At 38.9% G+C, this 17,488-nt stretch overlaps 1 pseudogene; it reads left to right on the top strand.

Moving 5' to 3' along the window:
- Positions 1-6,415, top strand: part of LOC135221885 (mRNA turnover protein 4 homolog) — a 113,581-nt pseudogene extending 107,166 nt beyond the window's left edge.
- The last annotated feature ends 11,073 nt before the right edge of the window (positions 6,416-17,488 follow it).

Below are 17,488 nucleotides of genomic sequence, written 5' to 3'. Positions count from 1 at the left end.
ATGTCTGTCATTACCATCACAGCATTTTAGGATATGAAGTGCTATTGTAGTACAAATTTTAGTTGGTATCTTCTTATGTTTGATGCAGATCCTATCTCCCTCTCCCCCTCCCCCTCCCCCTCCCCCGCCCCAATCATTGTAGGGTGTCTGTGAGGGGGGGTAACCACCCACTGAAATGTCTGGTATTACCACCACAGTACTCTAGGATGTGCAGTGCTATTGTAGTACAAATTCTATTTGGTATTTTCAATGTTGGATGGAGATCCTGCCTCCCTTCCCCCCAGGGGGTTAATTACCCACTGAAATGTCTGTCATTACCATCGCAGTACTCTAGGATGTGCAGTACTATTGTAGTACAAATTTTACTGGGTATCTCCATGTTGGATGCAGATCCTGTCTCCCCCTCCCCACTTGTTGTGGGTGTCTGTCAGTGGGGGGTAAAACAAACACTAAAATGTCTGTCATTACCAACACAGCATTCTAGGATGTGCAGTGCAATTGTAGTACAAATTTTACTTGGTATCTCCAATGTGGATGCAGATCCTGTCTCCCCTCCACTCATTGTTGGGCATCTGTCAGGGGGTAACCACCCACTAAAGTGTGTCATTACCACCACAGTATTCTAGGTATGTGCAGTGCTATTGTAGTGTAAAAAAAAATTTACTTGGTATCTCCTAAGTTGGATCTAGATCCATTAATCCCCCCCCCCTTTCAATGCGCTGTCAGGGGGAACCCACCCTCCAAAATGTTCTGTCACTGGTCATTCTATAATCAGTAGAGTCTGCAGATATATTATATATTAATTCCATCTGGTATCTCATATATTGGATCTAGACCCAAAATCTAAAAGCAATTAGTGGTGCTTGTTAAGTAAGCCACCCATTATATTTTTGGCAACAAAATGGTCAGTTTCACAGTTTACAAGTCTACTCTTAAATACCAGTAGGGTGGTTACAGTCAGTATCTCGTTCGTTGTATCTCAATGGTCCGGGCTGCCGCTCTATAGGTCCAATGTTATCTGGGGTATTGAAATGCAACTCACATGATACATTAGATACTTAAACAGTGATATGTTTAGGGAATTTACTCGTTTTACCACATCTTGGAAACTGTCTTGTGTAAAAACACCGTGTTTCATCATTAGTATGTATGCCATTTCTCAAAGCAAAATAAAACACTTTTTAAGAAAACACCAGGAGAAAGTACAGTCGACCCCCGGCTATCGTGGGCGTTCATGATTCGCTGCTTCATGTATTGCAGACTTTTCTGTGGAACTTGTACTCCAAACTATTCGCATAAAATTTGGTAATTCACAGATTTTTTAATTGAGAAATATTCACTAATTATTTACTGTATTTTTCATGTTAATTTTCATGACTTAAATAAATTTTTTATTTTGGCCTTTTAACACAGGCTATGTATTTCTAGTGCCAGGCAATAGGATGTTGGGAGACATTCCTAGACATGTGGGCTCAATCTCTGTGATTATTGTTTCCCACCTAGACCTAATCATAATCCTAGCCTAGTTCCTTCTCAGGCAGGGAACCAGTCATGATTGATTACCAGTGTTAATACTCAATGAAATTTATGTTATGAGTTGAAAGTTGCACTTTCTACTCATAAAGTAGGTCATGGTTTACACTTAGCTGGGTCGTCAAACTCATGAAATTCTGTGAGATGGTTCACACAACCAAATCCCGCTACTGGTTATAGCCATGGAGCCTAGAACTGGATTTTTTCCTTTCATTGGTCAAACCCAGACCTCTCACTGTACACTAAACCCCCGGATTTGAGGGGGATGTGTACCACAACCCCCTGTTGATAGCTAAAATTTGTGAATACTTAAAATCCTCCTAAAACTTACACTTAGAACTGCCTTTTTGAGATTCAAAAAAAAAAAAAAAAAAAAAAAGCTTATATTTGAGTATATTAATATAGGTTTATGACAAAAACTGCTCATAGTCATGTAAATGATATGAAAATACATTAATTAGTTTATATTTCTTGGTGGATAATACTGCAAATAGGGAAATTTCTCACGATTAAATATATGTTCCATAGAGAAATCTGCGAATCAGTAAGTGAATTGCGAGCCTGCAAACTGTGTTCAGTTGCCTCGGATGAGGATGGGTGTGGTTATCAGAACCAGTCACTTCAAGGGTGTGGTTGCCAGTAGAAGCAAGTCTTCTTATTAACTGCAAGGAGTTGTTTGCCATCCAGGAGGAATGTAAGTAATTTCTGGCTTCTTGATTGTGCCTTCTCTAGCTCATATAAGAAGGCAGGGGCAGGAATTTGGAAACCTTGGTAGCCATCACCATGACTTTATCCTCTGGACACTGGAATGTTGTCCATTATGCCTCAGTTCTTTCCTGGTTGACTGTATGTTTGGTGAACATGCTAAATTTAAGGGGGCCGGCCGGAACGCCTATATATGGAGGTATAGGGCGAAAAATGCAAAGTCATGAAAAAATTCATGGAGCTTCATATGGCAATTGAGAATACGTATACAAAATATTTCGTCAAAATTCCTCTTACTTTCGTAGTTACAGGGTAATTAGTTAACGTAACTCAATAAGCCTAAAACATTGATCCGTACAAACAAATGCAATATTTCCTCTATTATCGTAAATTTTGATAAATCATTGTCAAAAGAAATTGGGGAAAGGGAAAATGGCATCTGTAGACATTCCCCGAGTCGAGAAGGAGACTTCAGGCCAAGTCCAGTGACATTCAGTGCGTTCACAGACTTCGAGTAGTTTACACGTTCCATTTCACCTCTGACATACGCCTGCTTTTATGTATGTTTATGTATTGTTTCGGCCAAAGAATTTCATCATGCTAATGAGGAAAAGGAGAAGAACATCTCGCTAACAGACCATGGGGAAGCGAAGAAAAATCAAGAAAAATCGCTCAAGTATTATTCAGAATATCATAATAGACTGCGTAGTTAGTGAAGAGAGAGGGGAGGGTTGCTTGGTAACGCCCCCGTCTTGCTTGACAGCACACGTCACACTGTGCCCAAGGCTAGGACGATCTTTGAGCAAAGAGATCTTCATTTATGATAAATAACAAAGTTTGGTTTTTTAAAACCCAAAATGGAATATGAAATTTCATAATAATCATGATTTATTAAATTGTCTTTGTAAAAAAAAAGAGTACGCCTTCGAGTTTCACCTCTTGACATTCTCTTGCATTTACGTTTGTTTATCTTTGTTTCGGGCAAGAATTTCATCATGCCAAAGAGGAAAAATACAAGACATCTTGCTAATATGCAGAAGAAAATTCGCTGTAATAAGCCGAGTTAGTGAAGGGGATAGAGAGAATTGCGTAGGGAGGAGTGCCCCATCTTGCCTCAAGCAGTGCCCCAGGCTGTGATATATGAGCAAAGGGATCATCATTTATGATTAAATTATGATAAATAAAATATTTTTGGTTTATTAATACACAAAAAAGAAAAAAAAATATACATTCATAATAATCATTATTTATAACATTGTCTTTATAGAAATACGAAGGAAAACTTTGAACGCCCGTATCTCAAAACTATACTTATTGACCTTCAAATCTATCTTCTCACTTAGTTTTAAAGCTATAACATTGAAATTTGGTAGTATAACTCAGAAAGACATTATAGAACAATCAAATAGAGCCCTTTTTTTCCAATTTTTGTTTCGTGTTTTTTTTTTTAATTTTTTCTGATTTATAGGGTTTATTTTTTTACCATATTGAAAAATTCATATCTTGCAAAAAAATGTCTTAGAAAAAAAACTCTCCATTCGATTGGAGGTCTACATCAGGTCTATATATGGTAGTAATCCCAGGTCTTAATATTAAATATCAAGGGAGGAGATAGAATTTGAAAAATGGTTATTTTCGGGATAAATCACCCTGGCGTCACAAAACCGAAGGTCAGAGGCAAAAATCATATGCGGTTTGGAGATGTCCTAAGTCACCTTATTAAGTGGTATGAATATCAAAGTCCTGTCCTTAAAAAAGGGCGTTAGCCGGCCGGCCCCCTTAAGTCATCCAGGTCCTCTCCTGCGATTGATCTTCAACCTGTAGTTTGCAAGGCGATTTGGAGGGTGTTCAGCCAATCCCTCATTGATCTCACTTCAGTGAAGCTGAATCATTGTTGCCATCTGTATGTCTCCCCAGTTCTAGGTCCTCAAGCCTGGGCAGTAGAAGTTAAAATTTAAGATTGGACAAATGTATTTGCGTATACCTTTTCCACTGTTGAAGGAGATATTCAATGGTTGAGGACTACTGGAAACTCCATATTTCTAATAGCACTTCAGTGGCCAAGGAGGCCATCCTGAACCTATTCTGACCACATTTGCATTTCACTCTAGGGATGTTAAGAAAATTCAGGATAATCTTGATGGCCTTGATACATTTGTATCACTTATATGTCTAGGAAGTTTGGTTGGAATGTAAATATTGTTTTCAGCAAACCAAACCATGACAGACAAATCCAAAAGTGTTTTATCGAGATTTTATAGAGCAGTAATGGAAGTTTCAAAGGAGAAAATGATAACTGTACAAATAGGTTGGTATGCACTTGACATAGGCTGTGAGATCCTTCCAATAGAGTGGCCTCTAAAATTCAAGATGTATACAAGTCCTTGTGGCAGTTGTGGAGGATGCTTTTGTTGGATTAGTTTCCCCACCAAATTGGCTGCCACTTTTAACTAGATCCTGCAGTTTGGGCAGTAAACATATATAGATGTGTACTTGTCCTTTCATTCAGATCCCTCTTTTCTAGCCCTAATAGGAATTGTTCTCAGATTTTGTCATTCTAGTAGTTGATCTGAGGACAATTCCTGTGTTGTATTGTTTGTTGTTTGTGTTCCATTAAACCAGGCCACTTCCACAAACAATCAAACTGCATCCTTTCATCATCAGGCTTAGAGATTATTCAGTATTACAGCAGAGAGATACTCTGAAGATTACAACAGTAGTGATCACCACCCTTGGAGGTGGTCTCCCACCAAACTTGACCAAGGGCAGTGTGGCGAGGGACATTTTTCAATGTACAGTGCAGGTAATAGTCCATTAAAAGTTGCTGTTCCAGCATTAATTAGTATACTGTCATGTTTGTGTGGTCATTTATGGAGTTGTCATCGGCAAGAAAAAGACTTAGGAGCTTCTATCACATTTTCATCAAGGATGGTGTGGATTTGGCTAGTGACTAGGACATCTCTTATTTAGATACTTTAGCCAGTGTATTCCGACCCAAGTTAAGCACACACTTTGGGACTGATGCCAGGCTAACACATCACCCTCTGATGCCACCTCATTCAACCTCTCTCTCAAGATAGTGTTTATGCTTGCCCTTGCCTCCTTTAAGGTTGCTGGCAAGCTCCACCATGCCTTGTCTAAGAATGATGTCACTGGTTCACAGGTGTTTTTTTTTTTTTATTTTTTTTTTTTTTTTTTTTGTTTTTTTTTTTTTTTTTTTTTTTTTTTTTTGGGGGGGGGGGGGTTGATTTCTATAGCAAGACTTGTTATGGATTCAGTTGTTGCTTCTTTCAAAATACTAGCTCCCCATCTTCTTTGGATGCTACCAGTTGATGATGTAGGGTGTGCTGTCACGTGGAAGGTAATTTTCTTCATTTTATATTTATGGCACACAAAGGCAAACCACAGGCAATTGCTCCCAGTTATATGGCAGATAAGTACAAACTTTGTTATAGATATGATTGAACCACTTCAGGAGAGGATTAAGCCTCTGGTTCTATTGTTTTCAAACCTCTACATTATCCAGTTTTTGTCTTTGTTCTCCCACCTAAAATGTGATTAAAAGTTTATGATTAAAAGATTAGTACTGAAATAATTAAAAGATTAGTACTGAAATAAATGCTAACACATTTTTCATATCATCCCCTTATATGTAATTTAAGTGCCTTTCTCACTGTATGCTCTGTAATCTTTTAAGAGAGCATAAAAGAATGACAAATGATGTTGGGGGCATGATAGAGTGACGGATAATTTAAGCTTCTTATAGGTGAGGTGGTCATGCACAATGAGCTTTTCTCATTCATGATCTGGACAAGTTAGCGCTACTGGAGAATAATTTATATTTGAGGCAGTATATGATGGTAGCATACAAAATGTGTTGTGAACTGTAGTTCTTGGCTTGATTATGAACAATTGTATCTTGTTTGTTGTCTTTCCAGTAACTTTGTACTACAAAGAAATGTCTATAGTATGTTGTTTGTTATGTCTTTACAGAAACTTTTACACAAAGAAATGTCTGAATTCTACTTAGAAATGGAGTGGTGTTGGAACAGGCTTGATGGCAGTTTTGAACGATTATCAAGTTCTTGTGAGGAAACCAGTGAAGGACTTCAGGACATGGGGAACCAGGAAGGATTCAAGACTGATGATGATGAAAATTAAATAAATATAAATATAAGTTAATTTGTGTAATTAACATTAGAAAGCTTTTTTCAGAGTATGATGGGAAGAAATGAATGAATAGTGGGGTAATCAAGAGGTCAGAAAAGCAGGATGTGGAGAACTAGCAGGACAGACCTGTAGAATGGTCCAGGAAATCATGAGAAAAATGGATTGATGTAGACTGAACTTGTTAGGAGCTCATATCAGAAGTGAATAAGAAGAGAACTCATTTCACATTTAACCCCTTACAAAGACAAAGCATTCATAAAAATGCTTATAATGATATGTTTTGTTACCGTGGTAAAGAAATATGAACAGTATTAATTAATTTTTTAAGAATTAATAATTGGACCAAAAAGAATGTTAAACTTTTAAAATGACTGAATAGTTGAAAATTACTGAATAATTTGGAAAAATTTTGAATTTTAAACCTATCCCAAAAATTTATATCAGAACTGACATTTGGGCTTTTGTTCACATAAAATGTATAGTACTTTGTTCCTAAAAGGATGCAAACCATCATCTAATTTCTGAATATCTTTAGCAAACACTGAACTACTTCATTGAAGCTTTTTGTAAGTTAGCCAAACTAGTGGCAGGTGAGTGACTCAACCGTACCTACTCTGCTATTAGTGACACTTTCCCTAAAAGTCTTCAAACTTTCAGCTCTACTTCTGGATAACCTTCAGTGGCATTTGGGTTTTGTTGTAAAGAAAGTGCAAGACACATTATGTAACAGCACATGCAAGATATTCGTGTAATAGACACAGGAATACTTCATTCAGTGGACTTGTTCAGTTCGATGTTATTGTTTCATGATGGCGCAGTAGTGCAGTGTATACATACAAGTTATCTTATATACTGTTTAGGATGTAATCCTATATATGTACAGACTTTCCATTCTGCAAGTTTTTAACCCTACGTCTTTAGTAGATATGATGATGGTATTTAAGCTTGGATGCTCATAAACTGTTTCATATGTTTCCTATAGTGATATATGCTGATTTGTAAAGTAGTAGCTGCTTCTACACTGTAAGATGTCCTTTACAATAAAGGATAGCTCAGAGAACATCTTTTCATGTAATCTGAATACTTCATCAACGTTGTTGCGATTAAGATGAAATGCTCTAAGCCAGACTAACAATCCCATTCTCGTTACCAGAGTTATAACATCTCCATTGTGGGTGCTAAGATGATTGTTAGTCTTGCTTAGGATGTTTCATCATTATTGCAATCACGATACTGTAGTTGATGTCTGATGAAATGAAGAGATGTTCTCAGAGCTGCCCCAGTGCTTGGTGTTACACCTAAACTTTATAAAACCAACCAACCATTAATTATTGTACAGATATCTTACAGTGCATTAAAGAAACTACAAGTATATATAATGATAAAATACATACATGTGAGCATCAAAGTTAAAATACACATAAGGAATCACACCCTACTACATGAGGGAGAACTTACAGAATGAAGTCGGTATATAGGATTCCATCCTAAATAGTATATAAGAATAACTTGTCGTATGTATGTACTGCAATATTATGCTATCATGATGCAATACCACCGAACTGAACACATGCTCTGAATTTGGTATTTCTGCATTCATTACATAAACATTTTGCATGTGCAATTACATAAGTTGTCTTGCACTTGGAGCAACTCTGAAGAGCTAAGGAAGAAATTGCAACAAGAAAAAAGCTAACCTTGCAAAGAGATATACCAAGAGCTTTAGAAACGGCTAATGATCAATTAAATGTCATAGTAGGTAAGACTCATAATGACAGCAGTAGCCAGGTAATTAAAGTAGCAAATAAAACTAAATTTACCAACATGCAAAGAAAGGACAAACACATCATACATCATACAAGTAAACCTAGCCCTGGTATATCAAAGTAGGCAGTCCCCAGCTTATGACCTTCCGAGGTTAGAACGCTTTTCAATTACAGTGGTACCTTGAGATACGAAAGGCTCAACTTACGAAAAACTCAAGATATGAAAGCTGACACGAAAAATTTTACTGCTCTACATACGAAAAGTTTTCAAGATACGAAAGGTTTCTGAAAGTCCGAGATTCGCCCACAGTAAACATTTTGAACTCGCGCCGCCATCTTAGTTCTAGTAGACTCGCCACCATCCTCCTGCTCTCCCATTGGTTCCTGATGCTAGCCAAGCCATGAGATGATCCTCTCCTATTGGACAGCATCCCTCCCATCATGCATCTCACATGGTGGCGTGCCTTTGCTCGGCCACTTCGCACCCGAAGCTTTATCGTACGCATGCGGCATTCATTCGGTCCAACGATTTCGTTTAGTATCGTAAATTCGTCAGTGATTTCGTTGTGCTACTTTATTGTGTTGTGAGAACCTAATTAGTATACGTACTACATACGTAACTTAATTACGTACCGTACATATAGTCATGGGTCCCAAGAAAGTTGCCGAAGTTCACAGAAAGAAGAGAATGCTTTCTATGGAGACAAAGATGGAGATAATAAAAAAGTATGAAGCTGGCTTGCGGTTGAGTGTGATCGCTAAGGAATACGGCCGAAATCCGTCAACGATAGGCACCATCCTTAAGCAGAAGGAAGCCATCAAAGCAGCTACACCTTCCAAGGGCGTGACTATTTTGTCCAACAAGAGGAGCCATGTGCATAATGAAATGGAAAGGCTGCTTCTTGTATGGATCGAGGACAAAGAAATCGATGGCGATACGATAACCGAGACGGCAATCTGCCAGAAGGCCAGCGCTTATTTTCGGCTATTTGATTGCCAAGCCCAAGACGACGGCGGAGAGGGGACATCAACTGCAACCCCAGAGTTCAAGGCTTCTCATGGGTGGTTCGAAAAATTCCGTAAACGGACTGGCATCCATTCGGTGGTGAAGAAATTGAAATTACGTAAAGTATAAAAAGTAGAAATGTAAAAATCCAAAAAAGACAAAATAAATTTTATTTTAAGTTTTTGTAAAGTTAAGTGTTACAGTTTTGTTAATGTGTTTTGTAAAGTTTAGTTTGTTTTTCTGACATTTTTTTATGTGTTTCGTAAAGTTAAGTGTACGTATCTGCCGTTTGTCCTCCTCCCTGTCGCCACTTTTCGGAGATAGCCTCACTCGAAGTAAGCTTCCACATTTTACATTACAGTAATAATATTTCTTGTACACTAATATACACTTTATTTACAGGTTTTGCATTTTTTTTATTAAGTTACGTATTGAATGGTCCAAATTGTTGTAGTATTTCATTGTTTATAGGTCAATTTAGCTTTATTATGAAATTTACTGGGGTGTTTTTGGAGGGCTTGGAACGGATTAGCCATTTTACATGTAAAATGTGGTCCAAGATACGAAAACCTCATGATACGAAAGGCGCCTCGGAACAGATTAATTTCGTATCTCGAGGTACTAATATATATTTATCAGACATTATTTCCAGGTTTACGACGCATGTTCCAGGGTTACAACGCCTACAATGCTGATCTGGTAGAAGAAATATGACTCCAAAAATGCAAAATAATTATTTTAAGGTTTATTTGATGAAAAATGCAATAAGAATGCAGTTTACATAGTTTTTAATGAACCCAAAGCATGAAAAGCAAGGTTTTCTAGGATTTTTCTTACAACACGTCTCATCTCAAGAACGGAACCCCCCTTCATAACCCGGCGACTGCGTGTATAACAAAACTTATTGTGTACTCGCAGGAAAATGTCACATGGGCACAAAAATCCCAGAAGAAATCACGCTATAGATGTGGTAGAGGATCATTTTGGCAATGATTGGGATAAAGTCTCCAGCATCAGGTAAATAAAGAGTGTAATAACTACAGCAGGTATGGTAACTGCAGCAGGTATGGTAATTTATCAAGACAATGTAGATTTGCTACTCAAAAGACTACTAAACATCAATAAAACCATAAATTCAGGTGATGGCTCAAGTGCACAACTGAAAAAAATGGGAAACTCACACCCATGCTGATGGACACAACTGTAGTTGAGACAATTTCAGAGTTGCAAACAAGATATGTACCTAACTTTGTGACATGACCTTCAGACAAGGTGTTTAAGAGTTCAATGGTACCTTGGCATACATGTTTAATTTGTTCTGTGACAGCTTGTAACTCAATATGCTCATAAATAAAAGTCGAATTTCCCCATTAAAATTAATAGAAATATGTATATACAATTAGTAATTAATTCCAGCCCTCAAAAAAAAAAAAGAATCCCACAGATTTTTGTTACGGGATTTTAAATGAGAAAAATCAACTTTATAAATAACACTATAAAAATAATACAAAACTAAAGTGAATGTAAAGAAATATACTGGTTTTAAGTGTACTCTAGTGTAAAGATCACATGAAGATACTAAAGGTAGAGCAATTAGACGAGGAGGTTACCGAGTGTGTCTGTAGATACAGAGGGTGATGATGGGAGGCAGGAGATTGGCTGAAGAGGTTTTTTTCATTTTATGCTCTATCGCTGCACACTGTTAAATTTAACTTACAAACTACGTATGCTACAATTCATCGCTAAAAACTTAATGTACTTTTTAATTTTTAAAATTTTTAATCTTCTTCACTGATTGCCTTGCCTTCGTCCTAATATGCATACCTTGATTCTGTTTATCTTCGTCATAATATGCATACCTTGATTCTGTTTATCTAAGACTTCATGCTACATATCCAAGGTAATCTGCCATCTTTTCTTCTCAGCACTGGTCTTGACACTAATGTCCTTAGGACCCATGGTGAAAACTAAGTAATGTCCAAAATACAGGGGCAAAGCGAGAATGCTACAAGATACTGTAGAGATGTTTTTTGCAAGACAATAATAACCACATGACTGAAGAAACCTTTTGATGCTGGTAATGGCGAGCGCATTTGGAGATGGGTCTCTCTAGGCTCGTAACTCAGATCTTGACCCTCTTCATAAAGCAAAAAATTGTGTCGGCTCATTTAAGAACAAACCTTATTGGGACTAGATTGTTAAAGGCGTATAAAATTACTGGCCTGGTATTCCAAGTGGTACAGGTACAAAACAGAATCCTACAGAAGGAATTTTAGTAACTAAAGTTTTTAACAGATTACCACAAAGAAAACTTTGAAGACAGAGTAGGTACAGTAAAGAATGCATAAGCAGTCTTAGATTTGAAGGAGGATACTACTAGATTTTTTGCTCCAAGACCAGTTCCCTATGCATTGAAAACAGCTGTGGAAACTGAAATTAAGAGTTAGAAAACAACACTTCCTGGGGAAAAGGTAGATTATTCAGAATATTAACCCTTTAATTCTGATCATGAGGACACCTGTTAGGTTAGGTTATGTAAAGATTACTCATGGAGGACAAAGCTCAGGTTAGGTTATGTAGAGATTACAAGGTAACACTACATCCACAACTGCAAGTAGCTCAACAGACATGTTTGCAACTTTGTCAAGATGTGCTGTACGTATTTTCAAACGTAAATCTTAGAAAAGCTTTTCTACACCTATCCATGTGTATGGAGTTGCTAGCAGTCCAGCAAAATGGCAGCAAATAATAGAAAAAATATTTGCAGGCATGCCTGGACTATTCATGTGTATTGATGATATAATAGCTGGCAAAACAAAAAGCAAAGAATATAAAGAAAAGTTATGTGCAATTCTACAGAAACTAAAGGACATATCAAAGTCTATACTAAACATATTTTAGAAGTTGACTCAGTAGTACCCATATTTAGCCTTTATGATAAATGAATTCACACAACAAAAGAGTAAATGCAGTACAGTTAGCAAGGTACCAGAAAATGTAAACAATTAGAATAATTTTTAGGTTTGGTAACATCATATGGAAATTTGTCAAAACTTTGCAACAATTGCAGACCCATTATATAATTAAATGAACAATGATGTTAAAGGGAATTAGGAATGTCAAAAATCCTTTGAAAGAACCAAAGCAGAAGTAACCTCACCCACATTCCCAGTACATATCAAATGGATTTGCCAGGAAAGTTTGTTTGTGATGCATAATAGCACATGTAATGCCAGCTGGTACAGTAAAACCTATTACATTTGCCTCTAGATAATTAAATAAGTCAAGAGAGAAAGTACACACAAATTGAAAAGGATGCATTAACACTATTGGATGAATTGAGCTCCAATGCCAATTTGTTTATGCTATTCTACGGTTATACTTACTGGTATATGCTGATGTATTTTGTATACTATTCTTCTACAATCTCAAAGTGTCCGCCCTGCCAATAAGTACTCAATTGAGAAATTAGTCTAATTCATGCAGAAACATCTTCAGCATACTATGACAAAAATGGGATGTCAGTTCACTTATTAAAAGATCATCTTCCAGTTTTTCTTCTCTTGTAGAAGGAACATCAGTCTTGCTCTCCTTGGGGGACTAAAGCCCATGTTGGTTAGATTCTCTATTCTTTTTTGTGATATTTTTTTCAAAAAAAATTTATTGCCTTCATTTTCTGTATACTAATTCATAATCAATTTAGAATTAGTCAACATGAACCATGGGTGGACTATGATAGTGTTGGAAGGCCCATGACCCAACCTCCTTTTGGGACTACATTACTGTGTAGGGTGAGGTGGGAAAAATTGCCTAAAAAATCCATTTTGTACCTGAGAGAGTGACACACTGCCCAAAACAAACATTGCACCAACATTGGCCCACAATGGATACTCATATATCCTTAACTTAGAGAATAAGTGTCATATTTTTGCACTTTTAAAAATTTTCTGGAAATGGTAGCACTGAAAACGCAGGGAAACACTGACCAGGGGGTGCAGGATCAGAAAGGCAATGACATTAGACATATGAAGAGGTAGAGTTGAATCCACCCAATAAAAATTTCCTGTTTTTAGCATAATGACAGTGATATTGCATCACAATTCACTAAATATCACCTTCACCTTTACACAAAAAAACACCGTTCAATTTTTTATGTATTTTGAAAATATTCAACATTTCAAAATATTCAAAACTTCAAAAATATTTAAAAATATTCATAATTTCATGATCTGTGTTGTGGGTTGATGTTTCCCCGCATGTTTACGTTCGGTAGTCCCCGCACCATTTTTTTTTTTCCACAACAATGCCATGGCAGTCACTTCGAAAGGATACACTTCATTTCACTTGATATGATGTCAATATGGCTAAATATCATCATAAAACTTAGCTTGAAACAATCACACCATATTCACTGACATGAGACAATATATGAGAAGCTGAAAAATTACAACAAATATCCAAGGAATCAATTTTCTTACCTGATAAAGATATGATGGCGTAAGCCTGTTGACAAATATCCAAGGAATCAATTTTCTTACCTGATAAAGATATGATTGCGTAAACCTGTTGCTTTTGTGTTGTTCACCGAGTTGGTTGCTGTGTTGGTGGCGAAATAGTTTTCATACCAGAGCATTCAATTGGTGTTCTCCCTCGGTCAGTATTCACCCACCTCACCCTATACAGCCCTCCCTTTTGTGGTGCCTCCTTAAATTCACTAATAGAGTTTCTCACTGTCAACCTTAAGACACTATTGAGAGAACTACTACAGTCCTCAAGTTTCATCTTATAAAGATAAGCCTAGAAATACAAATGAAAAAGGCCTATTTTTGTGGCAGAATTTCCTTGAGCTTAGAAATCAAGTTCAGGTTGTCTGAGAACTTATAAATGAGAATACGAATAAATTTTGGAGTTCATTCAAGCATGCTATTGTATATTACCATCAACATAAGACAGTACTTTGGCTCAAGTTACTGTGTCCAAACAGTGTGGCACATCCTTTGTGTTGCCTCAGTCATGACTTCCTGAAGCTAAGTTGTGCTCAATGGCCTTCAGGTCTAGAGAAGTCAAAACAGGTCTACAGACCCTAATGGGATCTTTCCCGTATTTTAAAACAGAATATAGAATTTAGGCCAAAGGCCATGGGCGGGGACCCAAGATGTCACTCATTGCTGAAATGGAAAATGACAGCAGAACTGTTTGAAACATGTAACAGGAGGCAAACCTCAGTTACACTATGAATTATGTAATTGTTATGAGTTGATGAAAAGTTTGTTGGAAGTGAATATGAATGGAGGTACAGTAGAAGGACAGGCAAGTGAAATCTGCATATGTATATATTTTTCTACTCTATCGTAAGTGTCTTTGTAGGCTTATCGAAGCTAACCCTACTACCAGTATTGAAGTTTTGGTTTCATAAAAGCCTTTGAACTCGATGCAGTCTTGTCTACCTTCTTGCACAGCTCCTGATGATAGTATGAAGTTATGCATGGTAGATTCAGATTTTAATGCAGCCTGTGATGGTGTGATCACTAAACATTTATCTACAATCATAGATCATAGGGAATTGATGGATCTTTCATTAATTCTAAGAGTATTCTTAATAGGCAAAAACCAAAAAGTCTGTGTTGATGATCAGTAAAGTAGCTTTAGTAATGTTATTTTACTTGTTCCTCAAGGTAGTGTTCTTGGACCTTTGTTAATTATTTTATACTTCAGTAGTGACATGTGGAAAGGTCTGGAGAACTAGCTGTTTGCATATGACAATGATGCTACTCTTCTGGCTGTGGTTCCTTCCATGTCTTAGGTATTTGGTTGCAGAATCCTTGGATAGAGCTCTGGCACATATTCGTGAGTGGAGTAAGGTATTGGGGCATGAAGCTTAACATTTTTACAGTTCAAAATATGATAGTTTAGTTAACCCTTTAACAGCGATTGGACATATTAAATGTCGACGAAAATTGTCTGTCAGTTTCAGTTGCCAAATGAACGTATGGTACGTCGACAAACAAGTTTTTTTTTCTAATTCGCAGAAAAAGAGTTATAGGTTTACTAAGCGAAAACTATTGAATCACGTGCCCTGGGGGATGCCGGGAGTTCACGAATCAAGCTGTTGTTTTGTTTACAAGCGTGACCCAGGTGCGCATGCGTGAAATGCCTCCTTCTCGCATCAGCGACGCGATGTCCGAGACTGATCTTTTGCCGCAATTGTGTTTTGCCAAACTTTTGCGAGAGTTTGAGTATTTGTGGAGGTACACGACGTACGTAGAGATGTCTGAACATCGTATGGAGTGCGAAAGGCGCGTTTTACCCCTCGGGAGGGATCGTGTGAGATGTATTTTGGACTTGGATGCAGGCGAGGGACCAAGTACCCAAGATGACCTCGCTCCTCAACGCCGTTCCGTGTGGCCTCGTGTGGATGAAAGTGTTTAAGGACCACAACGTGTGTCTTGTGTGCCTTTAGTAACCCCTAGGAAGCATCAGGGTGTCCTTAGGGGCATTCGTAGGCATTTGGGAGGCCTCGAACCAAAGGACATTGACGATTACTATTAGAGCTCGATCGGCAGCATGTCGCAAGTCCCCATTTTGATGGCAGTTGGTCATCTAGTGACGAGGACATCACTCCCGATGTTAGTGATGATGAATATTTGCCCCCAATGTCCGTTCGAGGGTCACATGCCAAAAGTGAGCTCGAATTTAGTGGTTTTAGTGCGTATGAGGGGGAATCTGAGGAGGAGGAGGAGTTATTGTCGTCTTAGTTTTGTCGCCGATGACGACACAGAAAGCGAGGCCTAAGTGAGGGAGATGGGCCAGTGGGGGGTTTCGAGTGCGAAACCGTGCCCGAGCACGTGCGAGCGCACGGACACGTAGAAGGTCGGAGCGTCGCGCCAGCCAAGGTGAAGGTCGGTCGTCCGAGAGCGATGAGGGGTGATCGGAGGACCCCACCCCACCTAACATGCACCCATTCACAGCAGCACCTGGGCTCACCTTACCTGTTCCTCTCACTGCTCTGGGGTTCAATCAGCTGTTCCTTACACGGGAATTGCTGGAATACCTGGTAGCAGAGACAGCGGACTTCGCTCAGTACTGGCGTGACAAACTACAGACAACATTGTCGTATCGCTGGCGGGGCTGCAACCTCACCGACATGGCGCATTTTTTGGGGCTCCACATTTTTTTGGTATGATGCCTGCTGCCGACGTCAGGTAATATTGGAGGCGGAATTTTTTTTTAAGCACTCCCAATGCGCCGTGCGTTATGCCCCGTGATAGTTTCCTGGGGTCGGACAGGTATTTCAACACCGATCGCCTAATCTTAGTCCGCCCAGTGTTGGAGTACATTCGTGAACGGTGCAAAATTCTTGTGGTTCCTGGCAAGAACCTTTCTTTGGATGAGGGGATGATGCCTTACAAAGGACGTCTTAGCATTAAAGTGTATAACCCCAAGAAGTCGAAGAAATATGGAGTGAAACTTTTTTTTATTACGGAGTCCAACACTGGATACATCGTGGACTTCTCAGTGTATTCCGGGGTCTTCTCCACACTGCATGACACTGTGTTCAGTCTTGTGGATCGTTTCCTTAACCAGGGATACCACCTGTTTATGGATAATTATTATAACTCGGTATCCCTGGCCCAGGAACTGTATGAAGCAGGTGTGCACGTCAGTGGTACCTTTCAGTTGGTGAGTGGGGCCCCGAATGTCCTCAAGAGGTTCGCTAGCCAGGCGCAATATCTGGCAAGAGGAGAGAGAGTGGCGGCGGAAGGGAGCTGTCTTCGTCAACTGTTGGAAGGGGGTCCGACTCGTCCCCATGATTACGAGGAGTCATGAACCCATCCAAGAAGAGATCGTCCAGCGGAAGAAGACACGTCGGCAGGGCCAAGTTATGTATGAGGAGTTTCGTGTCGAGCGGCCTACCGTCATTGGGCACTACAACAGGCACATGGGATGAGTTGATCTTTGATCAACTCATCCAGTATTGTCCCTTCGCCAGGAGAACCAGGAGGTGGACACAGAAGCTCCTCAAATACATTCTTCAGTTGGCCCTCCAGAATGCCTACATCCTCTACTGTGGGTACTACAATCTAGACCTCTGGAGGTTGTCTCACATCCAGTTTCTCGAGGTAGCCGGGAATGCCCTCATCAACTTTAATCCCAATGAGTGGCCTTCCAACACTGTCCCCCTGCCCCGAGCAGCAGATCTGCCCCTAGAGGAAAGGGCAGATGTTAGGAGGGCCAACTTCGGTCGTCCTGCTCCTGCCGCTGCTGCCGCCGCCCCCGCCCCCACTCAGATTACGACTTCTCGTCAGAT

Source organism: Macrobrachium nipponense, chromosome 3, assembly GCF_015104395.2.
Source record: "Macrobrachium nipponense isolate FS-2020 chromosome 3, ASM1510439v2, whole genome shotgun sequence".
Taxonomy (NCBI): domain Eukaryota; kingdom Metazoa; phylum Arthropoda; class Malacostraca; order Decapoda; family Palaemonidae; genus Macrobrachium; species Macrobrachium nipponense.
The sequence above is the reverse complement of the archived record's forward strand: the minus strand, read 5'-3'. Positions and strand labels throughout refer to the sequence as shown.